The sequence below is a fragment of the Arachis duranensis genome, chromosome 10 (assembly GCF_000817695.3).
Source record: "Arachis duranensis cultivar V14167 chromosome 10, aradu.V14167.gnm2.J7QH, whole genome shotgun sequence".
Classification (NCBI taxonomy): domain Eukaryota; kingdom Viridiplantae; phylum Streptophyta; class Magnoliopsida; order Fabales; family Fabaceae; genus Arachis; species Arachis duranensis.
Window position 1 is genome coordinate 33,824,006 of NC_029781.3, and position 12,059 is coordinate 33,836,064.

At 34.8% G+C, this 12,059-nt stretch overlaps 2 long non-coding RNA genes across 2 annotated transcripts; both read right to left on the minus strand.

Annotated features, from left to right (window-relative positions):
• Positions 1-5,966: 5,966 nt before the first annotated feature.
• Positions 5,967-6,790, minus strand: LOC127742534 (uncharacterized). The gene is made up of 3 exons (XR_008003869.1): positions 6,774-6,790; positions 6,530-6,619; positions 5,967-6,088 (listed from the first exon to the last, which is right to left on the minus strand). It is a non-coding gene; the product is annotated as an uncharacterized LOC127742534 (long non-coding RNA).
• Positions 6,791-7,160: 370 nt separating this feature from the next.
• Positions 7,161-10,927, minus strand: LOC110276349 (uncharacterized). The gene is made up of 5 exons (XR_008003868.1): positions 10,034-10,927; positions 9,829-9,905; positions 7,875-7,927; positions 7,428-7,521; positions 7,161-7,345 (listed from the first exon to the last, which is right to left on the minus strand). It is a non-coding gene; the product is annotated as an uncharacterized LOC110276349 (long non-coding RNA).
• Between the last annotated feature and the right edge of the window lie 1,132 nt (positions 10,928-12,059).

Sequence of the window (12,059 nt, forward strand, 5' to 3'; positions counted from 1 at the left end):
TGATTGCACGATGCATGGTTGATCGCCTGACAACTGAGTGCTCGCCTGACAACCGAGCCAACTATTCCGTGAGATCAGAGTCTTCGTGGTATAGGCTAGAACTGATGGCGGCATTCAAGAGAATCCGGAAGGTCTAACCTTGTCTGTGGTATTCTGAGTAGGATTCAATGATTGAATGACTGTGACGTGCTTCAAACTCCTAGCAGGCGGGGCGTTAGTGACAGACGCAAAAGACTCAATGGATTTTATTCCGGCCTGACCGAGAACCGACAGATGATTACCCATGCTGTGACAGAGCATAGGCGACGTTTTCACTGAGAGGATAGGAGGTAGCCATTGACAATGGTGAAACCCTACATGAGCTTGCCATGGAAAGGAATAAGAAGGATTGGATGAAGACAGTAGGAAAGCAGAGAGACGGAAGGGAAGGCATCTTCATGCGCTTATCTGAAGTTCCTACCAATGAATTACATAAGTACCTCTATCTTTATCTTATTGTTTATTTTCGTTCATCACCATATCCATTTGAGTTTGCCTGACTAAGATTTACAAGATGACCATAGCTTGCTTCATACTAACAATCTCCGTGGGATCGACCCTTACTCGCGTAAGGTTTATTACTTGGACGACCCAGTGCACTTGCTGGTTAGTTGTGCGAAGTTGTGTAATGCCATGGTATTGAGCTACCAAGTTTTTGGGGTTCATGACCGGGGATTATGAGAGTTGTGAAAAGTATTGTTCACAATTTCGCGCACCAGCGGCAAGAGCCTAGAAAAGATAAGGCGGTTCCCCTAAAGAGATAAGACGACTTCACTCACAGATGAGATAAGATAACTAACTTATCTTCAAGGAAAATCACTCCACACTAATATAAATACGCTGGAGCACCCAAGTATAACTTATACTCTGATTCTACACAAAATCCTGCCTAAAGCACGTGCTAACTTAAGCATCAGAGTCTCTTGCAGGTACCACCACCTTCGGGTAATCAAGGATCAGCAGCAGCACCATGTCCAATAAGTCAGACACGACAGCTACGGCCACAACAGCAGATATCATCTGAGATCGACCTTCAGTTTCAGGTAACCCTCGGAACACTAACCAACTTTCAAGTGCTTGGGGGACAAGAAACTTTCACCATCATTGCAGAAAGTCATTCAATTTCTTGGAAGGACTATGCCTCATCACCAAGGAGAATACAAAGAGGTTGTATTTTTACCTAACTATTTCTACTCTTAAGTGCTTTAAGTGGAAGTCTAAATGTACCCCTGCTGATTAGTTTACTTTAAGTTTAAGTCATTTGAATTCTGTTTGTTTGCTTTCTTCGATTGATTTTCATTTAAGTATGCTAGTCTAAGTGCTTGCTTCATTTTCATTTTGCTTTAATATATTCTTTGTTCCCTTTTGATTGAATAAAAGAAAATGTTTTGAAATACAAAGTGTAATAGTCCAATTCGGAAGAAAATAGAATAAGGTTAAGTGGTGGTACATGTTTGATTATTTAGCAAGTTCACTAATAAAGATAAATGGCGTAATGTTCCTTAAGCATGAACTTAGTTGCTTTTTGTGAAACCTTAGTGAATAAATACCCTTGGAAGAAAGAAAGAACAAGAAAGAAGGGAAGAAAAGCCAACGTTGGTGGCAAAGTTGGGCCACCAACGGCCAGCACCAATGTTGGCAACCAAAAAGAAACGAAACCAAGAATAAGCTAGGCACCAATAGCTTAAACCTTAAGACACATGCCTATGGTGTTTTTGTACTAGGATCTGCTTGGATGATTAAGTTCTAAGGAGTGTTTTAACACTTGGTAACTTGGGTTAACTAACTCGGGATTATCAACCAAAAGTCCACTATCAAGAGCACCCTAGTTACAAGGCATTTAGTGACCCAAAGAGGTGCTGGGCATCAATGTCTCTAGGATGAATTGTGAGCCAAGTGCCTATGGTGTGTATATGTAGAGGAGAGGCTTGAGTTAGTAACTGATGAGCGGATAATTTATACGCTTTTTGGCATTGTTTTTAGGTAGTTTTTAGTAAGTTCAAGCTACTTTTAGGGATGTTTTCATTAGTTTTTATGATAAATTCACATTTCTGGACTTTACTATGAGTTTGTGTGTTTTTTTGTGATTTCAGGTAATTTCTGGCTGAAATTGAGGGACTTGAGCAAAACTCTGAAAAAGGCTGACAAAAGGACTGCTGATGCTGTTGGAATCTGACCTCCCTGCACTCAAAATGGATTTTCTGGAGCTACAGAACTTCAAATAGCGCGCTCTCAACGGCGTTGGAAAGTAGACACCCAGAGCTTTCCAGAAATATATAATAGTCCATACTTTATTCGGGAATTGACGACGTAAAGTGGCGCTCAACGCCGAGTACATACTGCTGTCTGCAGTTAAACGCCAGAAACACGTCACGACCCGGAGTTGAACGCCCAAAACACGTTACAACTTGGCATTCAACTCCAAGAGGAGCCTCAGCTCGTGGATAGATCAAGCTCAGCCCAAGCACACAGTAAGTGGGCCCCGGAAGTGGATTTATGCATCAATTACTTACTCATGTAAACCCTAGTAGTTAGTCTAGTATAAATAGGATAAGTTACTATTGTATTAGACATCTTTGGTCTCAGTTTTGTCTTATTCTTTATCTTAGGAGGCTATTGATCATGTTTATGGGGGCTGGCCATTCGGCCATGCCTGAACCTTTCACTTATGTATTTTCAACGGTGGAGTTTCTACACACCATGGATTAAGGGTGTGGAGCTGTGCTGTACCTCAAGTTTCAATACAATTACTATTATTTTCTATTCAATTCTATTTTATTCTTATTCCAAGATATACGTTGCACTTCAACTTGATGAATGTGATGATCCGTGACACTCATCATCATTCTCACCTATGAACGCACGTGACTGACAACCACTTCCGTTCTACCTTAGGCCGGGAGCATATCTCTTAGATTCCCCAACAGAGTCTTCGTGGTATAAGCTAGATAGATGGCGGCATTCATGGGAATCCAGAAAGTCTAACCTTGTATGTGGTATTTCGAGTAGGATTTCGGAATTGAATGACTGTGACGAGCTTCAAACTCCTGAAGGCTGGGCGTTAGTGACAGACGCAAAAGAATCAATGGATTCTATTCCAACCTGATTGAGAATCGACAGATGATTAGTCATGCTGTGACAGAGCATTTGGACCATTTTCACAGAGAGGATGGGATGTAGCCATTGTCAAGGGTGATGCCTCCAGACGATTAGCCATGCAGTGACAGCGCATAGGACCATTTTCCCGAGAGGATGAAAAGTAGCCATTGACGACAGTGATGCCCTACATACAGCTTGCCATGGAAAGGAGTAAGAAAGATTGGATGAATGCAATAAGAAAGTAGAGATTCAAGAGGAGCACAGCATCTCCATACGCCTATCTGAAATTCCCACTATTGATTTACATAAGTATTTCTATCCTATTTTATTTTCTGTTTATTATTTATTTTCGAACTTATCATAAACCATTTAATCTGCCTGACTGAGATTTACAAGGTGACCATAGCTTGCTTCATACCAACAATCTCTGTGGGATCGACCCTTAGTCACGTAAGGTTTATTACTTGGACGACCCAGTACACTTGCTGGTTAGTTGAACGGAGTTGTGGAAAGAAAGTGCTGAGTTAATTTTTTTATGCACATGCCAAAGAGCCATTATTGTTGATCACAATTTCGTCCACCAAGTTTTTGGCGCCGTTGCCGGGGATTGTTCGAGTTTGGACAACTGAAGCTTCATCTTGTTGCTCAGATTAGGTAATTTTCTTTTCAAAAATTTTTCAAAAATCTTTTTCAAAATTTTTCTTTTTCTTTTTCGTTTTTCCAAACTTTAATTTCGAAAAAAATTAATAAAAATCCAAAAAAATTAATAAAATCATAAAAATAAAAAATATTTTGTGTTTATTGTTTGAGTCTTGAGTCAATCTTTAAGTTTGGTGTCAATTGCATATTTTAAAAATTTTTCTTGCATTTTTCGAAAATTTATGCATTCATAGTGTTATTCATGATCTTCAAGTTGTTCTTGACAAGTCCTCTTGTTTTATCTTGATGTTTTCTTGTTTTGTGTTGTTTGTTGTTTTTCATATGCATTTTTCGTTTGTTAGAGTCCATGCATTAAAGATTTCTAAGTTTGGTGTCTTGCATGTTCTTTTGCATCAAAAATTTTTCAAAATTATGTTCTTGATGTTCATCATGATCTTCAAAGTGTTCTTGGTGTTCATCTTGATATTCATAATGTTCTTGCATGCATCATGAGTTTTGATTCATAATTTTCATGTTGTGAGTCATTTTTGTTGTTTTTCTCTCTCATCATTAAAAAAATTCAAAAATCAAAAAATATCTTTTCCTTATTTTTCTCATAATTTTCGAAAATTTGAGTTGACTTAGTCAAAAATTTTCAAAATTAGTTGTTTTTTAAAAGTCAAGTCAAATTTTCAATTTTAAAAATCTTTTCAAAATCTTTTTCAAAAATCATATCTTTCTCATTTTTTTCTATTTTTCAAAAATTTTAAAAATCTTTTCTAAAATTATTTTCAAAATCTTTTCCTTATCTTTATATCAAATTTTCAAAAACTCACTAACAATTAATGTGATTGATTCAAAAATTTGAAGTTTGTTATTTTCTTGTTAAAAAAGGTTGAATCTTTAAGTTCTAGAATCTTATCTTGTAGTTTCTTGTTAGTGAAGTAAGTAATTTTAAATTTTTAAATTAAATCTTTTTATCTTTTATCTTATCTTTTTCAAAAATTTTATCTTTTTCAAGATTTGATTTCAAAATATCTTATCTAACTTCTTATCTTCTTATCTTTTCAAATTTGATTTTAATATCTTTTTCAACTAACTCTTTGACTTTGTGTTTGTTTCTTATCTTTTTCAAAAACCACCTAACTACTTTTCCCTCTCTAATTTTCGAAAACATCTCATCCTTTTTCAAAAATTCTTTCTAATTATTTTCGAATTTTCTATCCCTTCACTCTTATTCTATTTAATTATTTACTTACTAACACTTCTCTTCACCTCTCTTCATCTAAAAATCCGAACCTAGTCTATTCCTTGTGTTTGGATTCTTCACTTTTCCCTCTTCTACTAACATAAAGGAATCTCTATACTGTGACATAGAGGATTCCTCTTTCTTTTCCTGCTTTCTTCTCTTTCACATGAGCAGGAACAAGGACAAAAGCACTCTTGTTGAAATTGATCCCGAACCTAAAAGGACTCTGAAGAGAAAACTAAGAGAAGCTAAATTACAACAATCTAAAGGTAACCTTTCAGAAATATTAGAACAAGAGAAGGAGATGGCAGCCGAACCCAATAACAATAATGCAAGGAGAATGCTTGGTGACTTTACCAAACCCACACTACAAGATTTTTGTTTATTTGTGGCAGTTTTTTTTCTTATTTGTGGACGTTTATAACCCCCACCAAATAATTTGTGGGGGTTTCTAAAACCCCCAAAATTTGAGGTGCCACGAGGCCTTTTGTGGGGGTTTTTAAAAACCTCCACAATCTATTCAGTGGGGGTTTTGTGTGTATTTAGTGGGGGTTTTATATTGAACTTTTGTGGCAGTTTTAAATAACTTTTGTGGCAGTTTAAAACCCCCACAAAGTGATTTTTTAATTAAAAAAATTAACTATTTTGTGAGATTTTCAAACCTCCACAAACCTTGTAATTATTTATTTATTTTTAATTTCAAACCATTCATTCATCTCATCTCATTTACATATTCTCAAATTTAAAATTTATTTTTTAATATCAAAATTTAAAAACTAAATATTTTATAACACAATTTCTCAATATAAAACATAACTCTATATATAAAAAAAATTCTCAATGTGAATCGTTCCAAACATAATTCCATATGGTATTGTTCTACATAACTATATTTTTCTTTAAAAAGTAAAATAAAACAACAACTTTAATATTTTAATATTATCTAATTACATAAAAGTCTCAAAATAAAAATATGAACGTAATCCTATAAGACTTTTAGGGGGTATTTTATATTAATGAACTGAAGTAGAGAATGCATCTGGTGAACTTTAGAACTCATATCTGCACCATTTCAAATTAAGCAATACTAGATCAAAGACAATAACATATAAACAGATAAGCAAAAACCATACACACAAATGCATATAAACACTATATAAATGGCCTCCAATATTACATTATAAACAGTGTTTGATTGGTATACAAGAAAGGAAATAAAATCTACACCATCTACGCCATCCATCTCCCATTTTGAAAGCAAGAAAAAATAAAAAGAGCTTCTTATTATTTTGAATATTTGTGCGCATGCGTGTGTGTGTGAGAGAGAGAAAGCTAGGAAGGGCCAAGGCTAATCAAAAGAGCTTTTTATCCTCAAATCAAGTGTAAACTGCAAATATTACTAAATCATTAACTAACTCATACAGTATACCAATTATCAGTGCTAGGTTGCAAGGATAATGAAAGAAATCAGCAGAGAATTAAGCATGAATTGAGGAAACATACTTGAGAGTCTAGTCTTGACAACCCAAAGTGGATTTGTGAACATTGTTGTTGCAGCTCCAGCACCAGAAGCGGCCATCATATTAGCTCCAACTGAAAGATTATGGCAATTTGTGTACATACGATAACTATTATAATTTGTACATATTCAAAAATAGGAAACCCAAAAAAGTGCAAGTCGGACCAAATAAGCTCCATGAATCACTCATCTTGTTCAATACAAAAAAGTAATAAGCAGTGAACTAACCCTCAGACTGAAGAAGGGGTAAAATATACCTACAAGTTTACAAATTGATACAACATATTATTTTTGTTCTTAAGATCACCGAGAAAAAATAAGAGAGGAGAGAAATAAGCAGCTAATATACCAGAGGGGAGAACTCACAGCCCAGTTTGGCAGTAAAGCTAGCACAGTGGGAGACAACCCACGGTACATGCCACGCAATCCCTCCTTGTGAAATATTTGTTCCAAGCTACCAACTATGATGCATTCTGTATGGGTAAAAGGACTATGGGTTTATCAATATGAATATCATCTGCAAGAGAAAGTAAAAAGCTTCATAAATAAAATATAAATGGTAGCAGAAGAAGAAATTAAGGACAGCCCTAAGTCAAGCTCGAAAAATTTATCAATATGGGTTTATCAATATGAATATCAAGTGGATCAACTATGCCTGATGAAGGCTTTAAGAAGGGAGGATTTGAGAATATTTGTTCTAGATTCTCCAAAATATTAGGATGAGCTGGTTTATTTGCATTTTGATCTGCTTTTCCCGTGGTGAAGTTCTTGACAAAATTAGCAAAGACAGAAGTTGTTCCCTGTGGCAAGGAAAGTCGAATTAAAAATCCTGGAAACTGTAATGAAAGAACCAAAAGCACAAAAAGCCTAAAAAATTTGGACATGTCTTTCATTTTGGCTTGGAGATTGGCTCATAGTAACATCAACAGCAGCTTGGAGAACTTTATCATGAAGACAAGGAAAAGACTTCGGAATCCTAAAAGTTTATGTTTTAAAATTGAGTTTACACATTATTTGAGAATTAAATTTTGTTGAGGTTTTTGTTTATGATGATATTAATTTAGAATAACAGTATTATTCCGAATTGCTTGTGATACATCAACATGGTTTATTGTACAAAAGAAACAGATGAAAGCCCTTCTTCCATATTGTACAAAATAATAATTTTCATCCATTTATTTCACTTTTCTGGCTAACCTAAGGTGGTTTAAGGTCTCAAACCAACCTTCCAGTTCTAAACTAGAATCTAACTCTGTCTCCAAATAGATAAATGGTACAACATCAACACCTATTTTATACATATGACAATGAAAAAGCTAAATGAGGAACCTGAATTTGTTCCCTGTTGCAGCTTGCTCTGGGGTAGAACCTGAATTTGTTCCCTGTAAATTCAAGTCTTCAACATTAAATTCAAGTGATTCACACCATCATTGCAACAAATCAATTGGTGTAGAGTACTCTCAAATTTGGAATAATTCAAGCAGGAAACAGAAGTAGGAAGCATATAAAACTAAGTAGAACGTGCATGAAACTAAGTAGTTTAGCATGATAACACCTTGGGAATGGACTTCTAACATATTTAAAACAATAAAAATTGGTGAGAGAAAAATTAGTATCCACTTTAATTATAATTATTATCTGTCAAAAAATTGAAGGATAATATGATCAATTAAATTAAACAATAGAAGAAGACACTAAAATAGAAATAAGAGGATAAGAAATAAGGTAGAAACTCAAAATTTATTACGAAATTCAGAAGTCAAATGTTAATGTCACTATAAGTATTATTATTCTTGAGTAAATCTGCATTATTATTCTTCTTCTTATTATTATTGTTATCACTGTATGGGGCAAAGTATATGATTACATCTATAATTAAAAAATTTGTTATTAGATAGCTTAATTACGTACTCCAAAAGGATAATAAAGAGTTACTCTATGTTAATTTCTACTAATAATAATGTTAAAAGATCTGATGCATTGTGGCTCACTTTTCATATATATATATAAAACCTTGATTTGTCTCTTAATTACAAGAAGGGTAATGAATTATCAAATAGAATGAATATCTGACTTGGGGTGCAGGAGATAGAAGATTAAAGCTCTAATTATCAAATCCAGCAGTAGTAGTAGTATAGTATAGTTTTAAATAGTGATTAATTAATTAATTTAATGGGGACTTAATTAAGAAGCCAAATAAAGCCAAAACTTAGATGAGTCCTTGTGTGTCTAAGAAGATAAGAAAAGTTAATTATAATTATTTCTATGCTCTTGTTATTTACCAGGATAATTGACACCTAACATTTACATGCTACTACTCTTTTATAGTATTTAATTAGTGTAAATTCATGAATCGCAAGTCTGATACATCTACATATAACTTTTTATTATTGTTGCTTGAAAAATTTAATTTCATTATGTATGAGTTGAGTGTGTTACAAGTGGAGATGGAGAGCATGAAAAAGGAAAACAAAGTGCTGAGGAAAGTGGTGGAACAAACTATGAAAGACTACTATGATCTGCAACTCAAATTTTCAATCATCCAAGAAAACAACAATAATAAAAATAAAAGCAAGGTAATAATTGACTTATCATAAAAACGGTACATAGTCACACAGTTTAATATCATCTGACCGTAAACAGAGAAGGATGAACAAACCCAAATAAACTGCATTAAAATCTAAACCGATGCGGGAAGATGAGCAAGCAGAATATAAGGAGGTACGTTATGTGTGAATTTCTATATGGCTAAAAGTCGCAGATAGAATCGGAGATCTATTAACAAATGCAAATCCACGTTACTAGGCAATAGTTAATTGGCTTCAATTGAATGCCAGATTATATACTTATTGGGAAAGTAAAAGCATATAGAATGTCATAACTAAACATTGCAACAGGTAGCAAGAAATACCAATTAAGACTATTCAGATGACTTTATGCTAACTGTAAATTCTTCTATGAAATAAAGATACATCCTCTTCCTCTGCTCACTTTGAAAAAAGATGCAACTCAATAAGAATCTAAGAGAAACCAATCTCATGACCAACCCAAAGATGATTTCTCCTAAGTCACAGAGATAATGAAAAATACAGATGAATACAACTGTGCAGAAACTAGTTAAAGTTTTCAAATTGGCTATGATGCATACCTCTTTTATTCGTTGTCTAAAGGCATTAACGAAGATGTATAAAATTACTGAAAGAAAAATCTAAAAGGATTTGATAAAATAAACAAAATGAATGCAAAACTATATATTCAGCAAATAAATGCAGATAATCCACACCTTTGTCCATGAATATGGCCTATAGACCAAAGTAGGCAAGCTCCCATTATATTCCTCATTTTGAAATCCAAGTGGTCCTAAAATGCAACACCTCAAATACATTATTAAACACATAATAGTGTAAAGACTCAATTATTAATTTTTAAATCAGAATACCCCAATTGAAAATTGAAAGAAACTAGATGGAGCCCTGCAGTGATTTAACCTGTAATATTCACTTCTTCCTTTAAAGTTCTACAAATAAGCCATGAGGAACTAGCCTGTTTCCAAGTGATACCGTTTGAATGTGTTAAATAAATCTTTGTTTTTCAACACCTTGTCAATTCACCATTAATTTAAAAGTGACTGTAAAGAATAATCTAACCTCAACTAGTAACAATACTGAATTTGCATAATTTAAAAGACAACACACATGTCAACATCACCATTAATCTATTGGCATGAAACAAAACAGCTTCAATGAACAATTATCTTGTCTTCCCTACCTTGTTTCCAAGACACCTTATCAACACAAATGAAGAACAATAAAAAAAAAAACAGAACAAGAGGGGATACAGTAAGAAAGTTGCAACAGAACTGAGGCGGCGAGACAGAGAAGAAATTTATTGTTAAGAAAGAAGAAATATTAGCAAATTAATAGAGAAGAAGAAGAAAAAGAAGTACCAGCATCAATTCAAAGGAGAAATTGGAGTGAGAGAAAGCGGCGTTAAAGAAGAAGCTCGGGAGTGAACAGATCTACAAATGCGTTGTACCACGACAATAACGGTGGCATCGACGACAGAACCTGTGGCAGCAACGGCGGCAGAAACTGCGATGGCAACAGTGACAGCAACGACAGGCAGAGAGAACAAATCTGAAAACGCGTTGATAGAAGAGGTGGCTTGATCCAGAAGCTCTCTATTGCAATGGACATGGTAGTGGTAACGGCACCGGCACCGGCACCGGCAGCGGAAACCGCAGCGAGAACGGAGGCAAAAATGGCGTGAAAAACTTAGGGTTTCATTCTTTCTCAGCTGACTCTGCACCTTTCATTTTGAAAAATAAAAAGAGAGAATGACGTTTTTTTTTCTTTCAAAATTTTAAATTTTAATTAATTATGAGTGGAGGTTTTTTAAAGTGCCATAAATAAAATGTATTATGGAAGTTTTTAAAAACCTTCACTAAAATACTCCCTCAAATCAATATTAATCTTGTAGTGCCATGTCCAAATTTGATGGAAGAAGCATCTCCATTCCTGCCATTGGAGCAAACAATTTTGAGCTGAAACCTCAGCTAGTTGCTTTAATGCAACAGAACTGCAAGTTTTATGGACTTCCATCTGAAGATCCTTACCAGTTTTTAACTGAGTTCTTGCAGATTTGTGAGACTGTTAAGACGAATGGAGTTGATCCTGAAGTCTACAGACTCATGCTTTTTCCTTTTGCTGTAAGAGACAGAGCTAGAATATGGTTGGGTTCACAACCTAAAGATAGGCTGGACTCCTGGGATAAGCTGGTCACTGCCTTCTTGGATAAATTCTTTCCTCCTCAAAAACTGAGCAAGCTTAGAGTGGATGTTCAGACCTTCAAACAAAAAGATGGTGAATCACTCTATGAAGCTTGGGAAAGATACAAGCAGTTGACCAAAAGGTGTCCATCTGACATGTTTTCAGAATGGACCATATTAGATATATTCTATTATGATCTATCTGAATTTTCTAAGATGTCATTAGACCATTCTACAGGTGGATCTATTCACTTAAAGAAAATGCCTGAAGAGGCTCAAGAACTTATTGACATGGTTGCAAATAACCAATTCATGTACACTTCTGAGAGGATTGACATGGTTGCAAATAACCAGTTCATGTACACTTCTGAGAGGAATTCCATGAATAATGGGACACCTCAGAAGAAAGGAGTTCTTGAGATTGATGCTCTGACTGCCATATTGGCTCAGAACAAAGTGTTGACTCAACAAGTTAACATGATCTATCAAAGTCTGAATGGATGGCAAAATGCATCCAACAGTACTAAAGAGGCAGCTTCTGAAGAAGCTTATGATCCTGAGAACCCTGCAATAGCAGAGGTAAATTATATGGGTGAACCTTATGGAAACACTTATAATTCATCATGGAGAAATCATCCGAATTTCTCATGGAAGGATCAACAAAAGCCTCAACAAGGCTTTAACAATGGTGGACGCAATAGGCTGAGCAATAGCAAGCCTTTTCCATCATCTTCTCAGCAACAGAT